At 37.2% G+C, this 14991-nt stretch overlaps 1 pseudogene; it reads right to left on the bottom strand.

Annotated features, from left to right (window-relative positions):
- Window positions 1–7310: 7310 nt before the first annotated feature.
- LOC131650709 (uncharacterized) lies at window positions 7311–14414 on the bottom strand (annotated as a pseudogene).
- Between the last annotated feature and the right edge of the window lie 577 nt (window positions 14415–14991).

Raw genomic sequence — 14991 nt, 5'->3', positions numbered from 1 at the left:
TAATTTGTTTAATGCTTATGTTTCTGTTTGAAAGTGGAATTATGGTAGTAACTGATCAGTGGTTTTCACACATATTTTTATCGTTGTTTTTAAGTATGTTTAAGTTTTGTTATTGAGTGTTTTAGTTCTTTATTCGTCATTTTATGCTTTGGTTGTATGTTTTAATGTTTCCAGGTTCATTTGGAGAAACCAGAGTAAATCAGTGCGAAACTCGGAAGTTTTGAGGAAGTTCAGAAAACATGCTACAGGAGGCCTGACACGGGTGGCCGTGTTGCCCAACACGGGCCGTGTCAGGAAGAGCGTTAGGAGCAAAGTTTGAGAAGAGAGGAAAACAGTGGTGCAACACGGGTACCCGTGTTGCTCAACACGACCCGTGTTGCTAAGTCTGGGACCAAGTGTTAAAAATAAATATTCCAGGGGCCCAACACGGGTGCCCGTGTTGCTCAACACGGCCCGTGTTGGGTTTGACGCTGATTTCAGTGAATTTTATGATTCTGTTCAGTGGTTTGCCTGCAAGGGTGTTTTTGGTATTTCCAACCAACTTAAGTGAGTCTGCACTATTTAGGAGAGTTTTCAAGATGAATTAGGGAGCTTTTTGCCACACGAAGAATTTGAGGATTGAGAGAAGAAGCCTATGCAATTGGAGAAGAACGGAGAACTCTCATGAGCGGAAGCCATTGAAGATCAAAGTTCATCATCCCTATTGTAATGTCTTTATTTAATATCTTTGTAATTTCTTTGGATGATATGAGTAGCTAAACCCCCCAATGCTAGGGGGGTGTCCCTGATTAACATTTGTAATGATTTTGAATTCCGAATTTCAATAACGTATTTTCCTTTCATGTTCAATTTAATGGTATAATGTTTTTACTGCTTTCCTCGTCGGACCAACTAGATTGATTTATAACTGGCAATTAGGATTGACCTCCATTGTTAGGGTTTTTATCCCATTATACTATAGTAGATATCACCTAGGACTAGGGATACCCTAGAGTAACCGGATTATTCTTGATAATTATAATACTTGATTTCATCAATAATTTCAGAGGACTTTGGGATTAGGATTGAATGTTCAAAGGTTTGCCCACTAAGGACTTAGGAGCAAATACCCTTAAGAACCGGTAATTGACAAGTTGGATTTTGTTATTGGAATAAGGATTCAGAGTTGTTACATATGTTAATGCACACACCTACCCTGGCATGTTACTCATCTTTGGCTAAATCATCCTTTTTAAGTTTATTTGCAATTTAATTTGTAATCACAAAAACCAAAACCCCAAGGCTTTTTGTTTAATTGAAGTGCGACTAACTCTATAATCTCACGCAGTCCTTGAGATCGATATTCGGGGAATTTTCCCTTTATTACTACAGAGGCAAAATAGTACACTTGCTATTTTTCCGATCAAGTTTTTGGCGCCGTTGCCGGGGACTGCCGAAAATTGTAGAGTTTTAGTTTTATTTCAATTAGAATTTTGTTGCTCTGCGACTAAAATTTTATTTTCAAAAAAAAAATATATAAAAAAAAAATAAAAAATAATTTTTTTTTTTTTATATTATTTGTTTCCTCATTCTAATAATTGTCTAATCTGTTTATGCGAGGCAAGGCCTCAGCAGAATTTCTCTTTGACGCAGAAATTGAAAGGACTTTTCACGCCAGGCGCAGACAAGCTCATCAAACTAAACTGGAATCCGAAGAAGAAGTTGTGACAGTTCATTCAGGTTCTGAAAGTGAAGAAGAAGTCATGGGCGAGGTACCACCACCGGAAAGACTCCTCGGAGACTATGGAGTTGCAAATACACCGGGGGGAAGACAAACAATTATCAACCAACCGGTGAATGTCCCTAATTTTCAATTGCACCCAAGCACCATCACTCAGCTCGAAAGAAAGCCTTTCACCGGAAAGGTTAATGAAGATGCAAACAAGCACTTACAGAGGTTTCTGACCATGAGTACAACTTTAAAAATCGAAGGTCATACAGAAGAGGCCAAGAAGCTGAGAATGTTTCCATTCACCTTGGCAGAAGAAGCAGAAGAGTGGTTTTATTCCCTTCCAGCGGGCAGCATTACATCATGGGAAGAGATGGAAAAAGCTTTCTTAAATGAGTATTTTCCCGCTTCGGTATTTATAAGGAAGAGGTATGACATTCTAAATTTCAAGCAGCAGGAGGGTGAGCCCTTAGGAGAGGCCTACAAAAGATTCAAAAGAATTCTAGTGGCATGTCCCACTCACAACATGGACAAGACTGAACAGATGCAAGTATTTGTCAATGGGCTCAGAATCAAAACAAAGCAGTTAATTGATACAGCAGCTGGAGGCTCGACAAATTTCACAACAGCCTCAGGAATCATCAAAATCATCGAAGCAATAGCTGCAAATGAGCATTTGGAATTGTATGACAGGTGTGCTAGCAAACCGGAAGGAATCATTGATCTCAAGCTGGAGACTTCTAAAACTCGGGTTGAAGATGCGATAGCCGCAGAAGTTGAAAAGAAATTGAAGGCTATGAATATAGGTAAACAACAGGTGGCTCAAGTTCAACAAGCTCAACCTGTCAGCTGTGAAATCTGTAATGGCCCACACCAAACGGTGTACTGTTTCGCTACTCCCAAGCAGATTGAAGAAATCAAATTCCTAAGGCAAAACAACCCGTATTCTAACACCTATAATCCAGGGTGGAAGAATCATCCAAATTTTGCTTGGAAAGATCAACAACAACAAGGTACCCAGAAGGCAGAGTGGGAAGTGGCAATTGAAAGATTAGCTGGGCAGTGTTCTCAGTTCCAAGAAGAAACAAGAAACAACCACAGAAACACTTCGGCTTCAATTAAAAATCTGGAAGTTCAAGTGGGGCAGATAGCACAACATCTCACTCTACAGGCACAAGGTACCCTTCCGAGCTCAACTGTGAAAAATCCGAAAGACCAAGAGAAGATTAATGCTGTTACTACAAGAAGTAGGAGAGTAGCAGAATCTGAAAAAGAAAAAGAGAAAGAGGAAATAGATGACCCCATGGTAATAGAGGTGGATCTGGAAATAAGAGAGAATCCAAAAGAGCCAGAAGTTGTGGTACCACCGGTTAAACCAATTGAAGAAAAAAATAAGAAAGACGTTGAACCGGTGATAAAACTACCTTTCCCCTCCAGAGTGACAAAGAAGGTTTCAAGAGAGAAAGACTTTGAAAAGTTTACAAAATTGTTCAAAAAGTTAGAGGTAAATCTACCATTCTTTGAAGCACTTGAACACATGCCCTTGTATAAAAAATTTATGAAGGAGGTGTTGGCGAAAAAGAGATCACTAGGAGGAGAGCCAAAAATTGCAACCGAGAAGTGTGGTATAGTCTCGACAGCAAGAAAGATCCCAATAAAGAGGAAAGATCCTGGGGCGGTGGCGATACCATGCACTATCAAGAATATAGCATTTAAAAAGGTACTCCTCGATTCTGGGTCTAGTGTGAGTTTAATGCCTTTGTCCATTTTCAAAAAGCTTGAGTTGGAAAAGATTAGTGAAAGTAAGACCCAGTTAAGGTTTGCCGATCACACCGTTAAGAAATCATATGGGGTAGCTGAAGATGTACTAGTGGAAGTTGATAAATTTGTATTCCCTGTTGACTTCCACATCATGGACATTCCGGAAGACGAAGAAACTCCTATCCTTCTTGGGAGGCCATTTTTGTCAACAGGCCGCTGCAACCTCGACATTGAAAAAGGAACGCTGACGCTGAAATCTTTTGATGAAGAAGTAACGTTGAAGATGTTAGGAGTCAAAAGACAGAGGGCGGTTGTGAATGATCAAACTTCTGATGGTTTGACAGAAAGTGAGGAAAAGAACAAGAAGTCTAAACAGCTCCAAGAAAAAGTGTCAAGCATAGCCTCCCGGGTGGAACCATCTTATGTAGTTGTCAAAAATCTTAAGAAAGCTAAGGAAGTCAAGAAGAAGGTGGAGGAGAAAGATCAAGGAAAGAAGAAGAATGTGGGAAGTAAATTAAAGAGAAAAGCGGTGAATGCTTTTCGTCTTCATGAGTTAGTGGTTGCGAAAGTGACAAGCAACAAGGTTTGGAAAAGGAAATACCCTCCATAATAAAGGGTAATGGACCGTCGAGCCATGCGACGTTAAACGAAGCGCTTCGTGGGAGGCAACCCACGGTTTTAATAATTAATTTCTTTGTTTGTTTACTTTATTTTCAGGAAATAAAAGAGGACGTCTCTGGTGAAAGCTTGGAAGTGATAATGAGAGTGCATTACCCTCTGTGAGTCACCTCTCTCGAACTCGTTCTGAAACATTGAGGTCAATGTTTAGTTCAAGTTTGGGGGAGGCTCTTCTCTGCTCTTCTCTGTGCATTTTATTTTAGTTTTATGTTACTTGTATGATGTGAAACCATAAAGTGAATTCTGCCCAAATTTTTACCGAAATTTGAAATTTTTGTTGAAGAAGTTTTGATCCTAAAGAGCGATCGGGAATAGTATATAGAGATGAAGCAAGGATTGTTTGAGGACAGGAAGTGCGGAATAATGTGACAAGAGGTTTGTTTAAGCACCCCTGGTTCCCTGAAAGAGATACGAGTCTAACGTGTAGATTTGCACCATAGTACTTGTCTCCTGAGAAGTACTTCTCGAGTAGTTTATTGATACAGTCTGGCATAATTCAGATTCACTTGCATGATGGCTGGTTGAGAAAAAAAAGAGATATAAAGTTGGCACCAGATGATGAAAAGGCGGTAAAAGGCAATCGGCTCGCTAAGTTGGGTAACCCTCACCCGGTTATTCAGCCCAAAGGAGATTGATCCCCAAACGTCGTCCAAAAGGACAATATATAACTGCAAGGTTTGAAAATTTCATCGGTAATAAAAAGTTGCCAATGCTGCTAGTTTGGTGCCAGAAAAAATAATAAGAAGCCTTGATCCATCTCATGCAGGTGATGAGTATTATAAGAAATGCAGTGCCTTAATATGATTGTCCGAATGAAAGAGGAGGAAAATCGGAAAGAGACTTAAGTGCAAAGCATAGTTGGAGAGGTATCCGAAACGGGAGCTTGAGGATTAATGTGGTAACAAAACTCGTCGCGTCATGTGAATGCCAAATAACTGTTTCTTGATCAATACAGACAGATATCTCACGTATGAACACCGTGTGCTTTGAAGGTCATTAACTTTTGTAATTGTCGCTTGAGGTCAAGCAACGGTTTAAGTTTGGGGGAGTTTGATCAGTGGTTTTCACACATATTTTTATCGTTGTTTTTAAGTATGTTTAAGTTTTGTTATTGAGTGTTTTAGTTCTTTATTCGTCATTTTATGCTTTGGTTGTATGTTTTAATGTTTCCAGGTTCATTTGGAGAAACCAGAGTAAATCAGTGCGAAACTCGGAAGTTTTGAGGAAGTTCAGAAAACATGCTACAGGAGGCCTGACACGGGTGGCCGTGTTGCCCAACACGGGCCGTGTCAGGAAGAGCGTTAGGAGCAAAGTTTGAGAAGAGAGGAAAACAGTGGTGCAACACGGGTACCCGTGTTGCTCAACACGACCCGTGTTGCTAAGTCTGGGACCAAGTGTTAAAAATAAATATTCCAGGGGCCCAACACGGGTGCCCGTGTTGCTCAACACGGCCCGTGTTGGGTTTGACGCTGATTTCAGTGAATTTTATGATTCTGTTCAGTGGTTTGCCTGCAAGGGTGTTTTTGGTATTTCCAACCAACTTAAGTGAGTCTGCACTATTTAGGAGAGTTTTCAAGATGAATTAGGGAGCTTTTTGCCACACGAAGAATTTGAGGATTGAGAGAAGAAGCCTATGCAATTGGAGAAGAACGGAGAACTCTCATGAGCGGAAGCCATTGAAGATCAAAGTTCATCATCCCTATTGTAATGTCTTTATTTAATATCTTTGTAATTTCTTTGGATGATATGAGTAGCTAAACCCCCCAATGCTAGGGGGGTGTCCCTGATTAACATTTGTAATGATTTTGAATTCCGAATTTCAATAACGTATTTTCCTTTCATGTTCAATTTAATGGTATAATGTTTTTACTGCTTTCCTCGTCGGACCAACTGGATTGATTTATAACTGGCAATTAGGATTGACCTCCATTGTTAGGGTTTTTATCCCATTATACTATAGTAGATATCACCTAGGACTAGGGATACCCTAGAGTAACCGGATTATTCTTGATAATTATAATACTTGATTTCATCAATAATTTCAGAGGACTTTGGGATTAGGATTGAATGTTCAAAGGTTTGCCCACTAAGGACTTAGGAGCAAATACCCTTAAGAACCGGTAATTGACAAGTTGGATTTTGTTATTGGAATAAGGATTCAGAGTTGTTACATATGTTAATGCACACACCTACCCTGGCATGTTACTCATCTTTGGCTAAATCATCCTTTTTAAGTTTATTTGCAATTTAATTTGTAATCACAAAAACCAAAACCCCAAGGCTTTTTGTTTAATTGAAGTGCGACTAACTCTATAATCTCACGCAGTCCTTGAGATCGATATTCGGGGAATTTTCCCTTTATTACTACAGAGGCAAAATAGTACACTTGCTATTTTTCCGATCAGTAACCTCAAAGTTGCATTACAGAGATGTGTTGATGAGTGATACCAATTTATAACAATCATATTGTTTAACTTCCATGTTTTTAATAGGTTATTGACATTGACAATAGAAATATTCAAACAGTGAGGAAGTGGTATCATACTAATTAACAAACTTTAGTATGTTCACTGCTTCTAATTATGGTTGCAATATATGGTATGAATTTAAAAAAAATCTGAGTCTGCAAATATTATAAGAATCATAATTTCAGTTCCAACAATGAATTAAATTCTATCCAAACAGTGTATGCAAAATGAGGATTTGCCAAGAATAGTATTATGCATTGATTTAATTTTGAAAGTTTATTTTTGATCACAACGAAGCCATGCTTTTCTGTTTTAGGACAAACCATCAATTATATAGTTTACAAATTAAGATATTACTAATTAAATCTGTCTAAACATAAATCTGTTATAATAGTTCCAAAAGTAAACCAGAGTTCAATGCATAGCACAATAATATAGCTTTGACACATTCTATTTGCGCTTCGAAGTTAATCGACAGACTTTTGAATGATATTGTAGTGTCAACCAACAGCAGATGCCAATACGTTGTCGATTTACATCTGCAAGAACGTAAAGAAATAATTACCTTTTGAAAACAATTTATATTTACACAATTAAAATTGCACCAGGTAGAGAACTTAAAAATATAACAGTTGCAGTCAAAATGGAAATATTTCAACATATTATTACCAGAATCATTTCACAATGTTACATGTTTATAAGTTGCCGAAAATCTCGCCATAAACAACATTTGTAGTGTTCTCACACGGGATTTGTTCATCATCCAAAATAAGAATCTTCAATCCTTTTCTTGACTTTACCCTCGAAACAGCCACATATAGCTGGCCATGAGTGAACACATGGCGTTGTAAATACAAACCAACCTGAGAGAGAGAGACTGACCTTGGCTTTTATTAATTGTCATTGCAAAACACAATGCAATTGGAAATTGTCTTCTCTGAAACTTAAATGGAAAACTCAGATCAGAAGGAATCAAATTCGTTCTCGGAATGTAAATCTTTTCCCCGATATTTTTTCCTGTAATAATAGTGGCACCTATAATATTTGGACACAATTCATTTATGAGCAACCTTGTTCCATAGCAGAGCCCATTTGAATGATCTATACCTCAGAAGCATAACTGGAACACCAGTCTCCAGCCTTAAACAATGATTAGGCATTCCTGAACATTTTATGTCATTCAAAAATTCAGGTGTGAACCAATCAGCCTGCACTGCACTATTTTCATCAGATATAACAGTTGAATCAACACTCAAATAAACCTTTTCATCACCCGACATTAACGATAGCACAAAATTATTAACAATATCCATAGAGTCGTAAGTGGGAGAAAGTAACGCCCTCTCTTCATAGTATTTCAAATTGTACCTGTTTTCTAAAAGCTGTAGATATGTTAGTTCAACCAGAGACAATAGAGGATCATGAGTATCAGTAACCAATAAATTGTTAGGGATATCAATTTTTCTCGCTCCAAACTCATCTGAATCATGTTTTCCAATACCCACATCAAGCAACCAATCTGCAAACCATTTCCCTTTGTTAGAATCTCCACTCAAGTTTGAATCAGCCAGCCTCATGTTCTTCGACAATGTCAATACCTTCCAATATTTCCATAGTTCAGATGAGTTCATTGACGCTGACACTATATCATGCCTACAACCTTTTCTAACAAAAGGTAATATTTGTCTAAAATCTCCTCCAAATACAACGACCTTTCCACCAAATGGTTTGTATTGGTTTGAATCGTCTACAGCCCTCATGATGTCCCTCAAAGAATGATCGACAGATTCGGCACAAAATCTATTTAGCATCGGGGATTCATCCCATATAATAAGCCTAGCATGCAAGATTAGATTACATTTGTAAGTGCGTTTTATTATATTGCACATATATGTCTCATTTGTAACTAAAGGAATAGAAAACATAAAATGGGCAGTATTTCCTCCAAGTAATAGCAAAGTTGCAATCCCACTCGAAGTAACATTTAAAACAATTAAACCTTGGGATCTAACAGCAGCTGACAAAGTTTTCCAAATAAAAGTTTTCCCCGTGCCTCCATATCCATGTAAAAAATAGAATCCTCTAGAACCATACATCACAGATTGAACAATTTGATCATACACTAACCTTTGTTCAGTAGTTAAACTTGACATCAAAGACACGTGCATTGCTGCCAACTCTTCCTTGTCATAGTTTAATTCAGCAGCCATTAAACCATTTTGAAATCGAGCCATTTCTGAATTCGAAGGTTGTGGCATGTGCTCAATGTTAGCAAGAGATTTACCATTCATAGAGAGCATTTTCTCAATCTCAATCAAACAAAGATTTTTTAAATCATTGTCGCTAATTTGAAGACCTACAGTACATAGACATTTCTTTAACGCATAGTAAGAATGAAACTATAATTTAAACATATATTCATTATATAATTCAATACCTAGGTTTCTTAACGTCTTCCTCGCATCGTACAAAAGGCCATTGCATAAAAGTTTCCATGTTGCTTCCCAAACGACAAAAGGATTTGTCATCGAATCCATGTACAATAGCATAACAAATAATCTCCTAATCTGATTTCCAGACGCCAAATCGCTGGCTTCAATAATGGCATCCACAAATTCTTTTTTGTTTCACAACAATCCAAGTGCAACACACTCTTCCTTGTATGTGTTGTGTTTAGTTCCAACCACCGTTTTTATGTCATTGTAACTTGTGCATCCCTTTTATACAGTCAACTGGATTCTTAAATAAAAAACATTACCTCATCCGGGTGGAATATACGTAAGCCTTCCAATAGAATTACCTTGCTGCCTGGGACACCACGCTCGAACGCTTTTATCAGAAACAAACCGTGTAGGAAATTTAGCATAAGTTAATTCCCTTCCATCTGGATATTTTTTATTTGTCTCAAACCAAGCTAAAAACATCGCATCAACTTCTTCGTTACGCGTAACAACAGACTCAACAAAAGTATTTTCTGACAACACTATAGACTGATCATTTTCAAGATGAAAAGAAAGCCTTATAACAACAGGCCATCTTTGATGTATATCATACTCAAAAATCCTCCAGACAGCCTCACATGCGGCCAAATATCTACATTCGTAGTACTGCTTTGTCTCATCCAAAACTCGCCCATTTTCAGTTCTGTTTGATATCTCAATTGTGGCTCTGTCAGAGCCTTTGTTAACATATTCAAACAAATACTTGATAGCATTTCCCTTATTGCAATACTCAACATTTATGTGCGCTTGATATCTAACTGAAAATTGTGGATTGTAATGAACTACGTATCTATTGTTTAATCGTATTCCCTTTTTCATAACAAACAAACCCATATCTCGGGGCTTGTACTTTGGATAGCCCTCATTGTTGACAATAGTAGAATTCTGGTAGTCTTTCGGAAATTATTTGGAGCATTTGCCATCTTTCATGCACGGGGAGTTTACATTGGTTCTTCCACATGGACCGTGTAACATAAAGCTCGAAACAACTTTTGCAAGTTTTGGATAAAAGGGTAGGATCAGGTAGTTCTGTAGAAATGAACTTGTCGATGTCAGTACCTGTCTTGAGTGAATTTGCTGAACCAGCCACAACAAAATGTGTGCGTGTGGGAGGCCCCTTTTTTGGAACTCTATGGTATATGTCCCCAATAAACAAAATTTTATACAATAAATTGTGAGATTCGTAAATAAATTTCAATATTCATGTATATAAGTAAATAACACCTAACATAACGCAAAAACCAGTTAGTATCAATACTTGCAACAACTTCTCCGAAATGCTTATCTTTTTTAATAGCATTCATCATGTGATCAAGCTTTCCCTTAAAGATTCTACACACAATGTGCGGTCTATCGCTGGCGGTAAACCCTCTGTTAGTAACAAAATTTTTAATTTCTGGCCAGTTAGCATTGCACGTTATAGTGATGAACTGATCAGGATACCCAAATTTTTTGCAAATTGCCATTGCATCCTGACAGTTGTTAAACATGTATCGTGGTCCGCCAGTAAAAGATGCAGGTATGATAACACGTTGTCCTACTATAGATGCTTGATTTTCACCGTTGTGTACTGCTTCTTGTAAACCACTAAATATATCACATCTTATTGATGCTTGGTTCAGGCGAACCTTACATAACCTCTGTGACTCAATCATTGAGAAACTATCAACAACAAATTGTTGAAATAATCTGCCAGAATTTTCAATACCTCCATGTTCAAATTTTCTTTCTTGAATACGAAATGCAATGAAATATCTAAATGTAACTCTAAGTCGCTTCCTTTTCCTTCTTTGATAACAGACTCTCTATAAGGAATCATTTCATGATATTGGTCTTCACAGTAGGGGAATAACAATGGATACTGCAGTGGAAGGAATGATACATGAGTTTCTTTTATTTTTTTCAAATGACTAGATGTCTTCCTAACAATAATATCTCTTCCAGGTTCAAGATTGTCAAAATCTCCCACAATCAACGCAGCAACCTCATCACATGTTGGCAAATTATGTGTTCTTGGATCCTTTGTTCTATTTATAAACAACCTCAAACATAATTCAGATATGTTGTTGTATTGCACGTGGTTGCAAACTTTTCTAAAAGACTTCGCTAAGACATTGTGTTCATCTACCATCTTTGTGATGTCTTCCACCAATGTTTTTTCCAGGTTGTCTGGGTTGTCTTTGGATCTGCATAATGTTGCAATAAAATAGTCACAGGTAAAACTAATAGTATTCATAACAATAAGAGAGTAAACCATGAATATACCGAAAATGACTAATTCTATTAGATGTCTCGTTCTCGGTATCATAAATATACAGCTGGGCGAATTTGGGAGTTACACCTTCATCTGGAATCAGACTTCCAATTCTATGAAAATTTTGACCACTAAGAATAAATTGGGGAGGACCTCCACTTGAGTTAGACTGTAACTTCCCACCCATGAAAGTAAAACAGAACATACTATTATATGCTCGAATGTTTTCCCTGCAATGTTTACTCCTTGAATCTTGTCCATTCATTAAGCTAAGTAGGAGATTTGGAGGACTTAATTCGTACGGTAGCTCAACAATTCCTTTCAAACAACAAAGGGAAAACGTAACATTTATGGTTGTAATGTCACATTTGTTAGATCGCTCCTTATACCACATTTGGGCACCATAATAAGAACATACAATGATGGTTCTCCAAAATCAATAATATCTGTTAAAAACAAAAAACACAATTTTAAGATCATCCAAAAAACACGAAATGTGATTGTTAATTTTTTAGGGATTTGAAATTATGTTAATACCTTCACATTCAGCCTGTTCATATTTGTCAGAATGGAGAATTGCTCTATGCTCATTCATGCTTGTGCCTTCAAGGATAACAGTCCCGACAGTTGGTTCTTTATTTAAATTCAAATCGAATAAAGGAATAGATCGAAGGACATGAGTAGGATGAGATACATTTTTTGCAATATGTATGGAAGTTGGATTGATCACTTCGGACATAGGAGTAGGAGTTCTCAATTCAGTGACATCTATACAAATAGAGCAAGAAACAAAGGATTATAAGTATATTAGAGAGTATACTAATATTCGAGTTGTAACATGGAAAATCATAAAGAAGATATACGAACCATTAATATCTTTAGTTGAATGAGAATCCTTGGTTCTTCTTATCATCATCCTACGCCTTCTAGCCATCGCTGCAGTATAAATAAATAATTGCAATGGATCAATGTAAAAATAATTAAATCTTATATACCGAAAAATTATTATTAGGAAATGTCGGCTGTTAAATTTGATATTGTAAAACCGAGGCACAACTAACCTGCATCAGGTATAACTTCAGTGTTGGTGAAGTTGCATGAGATGGATTCTTACGTTTATTGCACAAAATTGCAGAAGAGTGATCAAAAGACTGTATGTCTATTGCTTCAGCAATGGATTATTAGGAAGATGATGATCAAAGAAAATAAAAAACCGAAATGAACAATGGAATGAATTTTCACCATTTGTTAACAAAGACAAAGGAGTTCTAGGAAATTGATTTTGTCTACTGTTCGAAGCTCCATGGTTATGTCCAGCAGGTGTTAAATTTTTGCCTAACAAAATATGAGTACGATTAACATAATTATGACAACATAAATAATTAAATATTTCAATGTTAGAGTAAACAATATAACAAAATATCGAGGTCATGAGCAATCATAAAAAGTTTGTTTTTAGTGCTTCATGGGAAAATAGTGGTGAATGTACTTCTCTGCCGCGACGATTTGTCTTTCATTAACATTTTCCTCCTCGATCCGGCATTGGATGAACCATTTTCATCCATATTTATACACTCACTCCTATTAAAAATTCAGCATATATATTATGAGATGAGAACTGTGCATATATGAAGTAGATTTAAAATACAGTGACTGTAGAAAAAGAAAAGAATAATATAGACAACAATGTTCTGCTTATAAAACATAAAGCGAGAGACAGAGAAAATAGTACCTTGAATGTCAATGGTTTTGTTGTGGAGAACAATATAGAGACTGCAAGTATAAAACATATAGAGGCTGCTGCAAGAACAATATGGAGAAGGCAAGAATAAGGACATCAGAATGGTTAATGTATATTTAATTGTTTGTTTATACAATGTATAAGCTACATACTATTTCCAAGATCAATGGATTATCTAAGGTAACTATTTAATCCCACATTGAAAATCGAAAAACATTATTTAGTTATCAAATCGTATGCATATTGTGTTCCAACAATCTACCCCCTTCTTCTCCACTGAGTTATGCCAAAGGAAATTTCGCTGCAGCTTCACAATGGCTTCAATCACCTTCAATGGCATTTTGAACATAGACATTTGATACACAGGGAGATTGGTGACCACTGAATTAATTAGTGACACCCTACCACCAATGGAAAGGAGCCTCCCAAGCCAAGGAGATAGCTTGGCCCTCATGTTGTCAATAATCAGATTCCAGAAACCTGTTCTTCTTAGATTTCCTCCAACCGTGACCCCTAAAAACTTAAATGAAGTACTGCCCAGTTTGCAGCAGAGGAATTGGCTAGAGGCCTGAAAGAAATATTGATCCGATTCCACTCCATAGAACTTACTTTTCAACATGTTCACACGCAACCCCGATACCATTTCAAATCCTCGAAGAATTACCTTGAATGCCTACAGATTTATCCAAGAAGTCTCTCCCACTAATATGGTGTCGTCAGCAAATTGTAGGATATCATACGACAGCTCCTCATTAACCTTGAACCCTTTGAACACGCCTCTTACTGTTGATTGCCTCACCAACCCAACGAGACCTTCAACAACTATTGTGAACAGAAATGGTGATTACGGGTCACCTTGCCGCAATCCCATTTGAGCTTTGAATTCACTTGAAGGACTCCCATTTACCAGGATTGACATATTGCTATTGAATACAATCGCCTCCATCCATTGCATCCAACGTTGGCTAAAACCCATGTTCCTAAGCATCTCTTTTAGGAAGCTCCAATCAACACAATCGTAAGCTTTGGCAAAATCTACTTTTAACAACAGACAACTCTTCTTTGTTCTTTTTGCCAAATCAATAATCTCATTTGCTACTAACACGCCATCTAATATCTGTCTCCCAGGCACAAATGTTGTTTGTGAATTAGAAATCAGTTTTCCAATAACTTTCCTCAGTCTTGCTGCCAATAGCTTGAAAATGATTTTGTAAATGCATCCAATTAAACATATGGGCCTATATTCCTCAAGTCCTTGAGGATGCTCTACCTTTGGGATTGAGGCAATAAACGATGTTGTCATAGCCCTAGGTAGAAAAGCTTTGTTGTGGAAATCTTGGACACATTGCACTACGCCGTTTCCCACAACTTCCCAATTTTTTTTGATGAAGTCAATATTCAAACCATTTGGCCCTGGGTTTCTGTCCTCTTCACAACTGAACACAACCTCCCTGATTTCCTCCCTTGTAAAGTTCTAACCACAGTTGAAGTAGTCAGAAAGGTCATGCGAAGAGTAGATTGGTTCCCGCCTCGTATGCCCTAAGATAATCTACTAATTCACCCAGAGATTTGTAAAGGGAAGCCAAAATCATTGGCTCAAAGCAAACTTTCACCCAAAATGCATTTGATTGGCCATAGTGAAAAATCTCTTCGCTACTTGGATAGGCAATCCAGGGATGATTATGATAAATGACAAATAGTCGGATCATAGTGTAAAACAAATTTAAATTTAAAGTGTATTATAATAATGTTGATTGCGGGTGAATTGATGGTGTAGAGAAAAGGGGATGAATGTTAACCACTCACAACCTTTGAGCCAAAACTTAAGTAATTTATAAGGGATCTCACGAATGAGATATGCCTAAAATCACCCCGTGAAG

Source organism: Vicia villosa, linkage group LG2, assembly GCF_029867415.1.
Source record: "Vicia villosa cultivar HV-30 ecotype Madison, WI linkage group LG2, Vvil1.0, whole genome shotgun sequence".
NCBI classification, from domain to species: domain Eukaryota; kingdom Viridiplantae; phylum Streptophyta; class Magnoliopsida; order Fabales; family Fabaceae; genus Vicia; species Vicia villosa.
The sequence above is the reverse complement of the archived record's forward strand: the minus strand, read 5'-3'. Positions and strand labels throughout refer to the sequence as shown.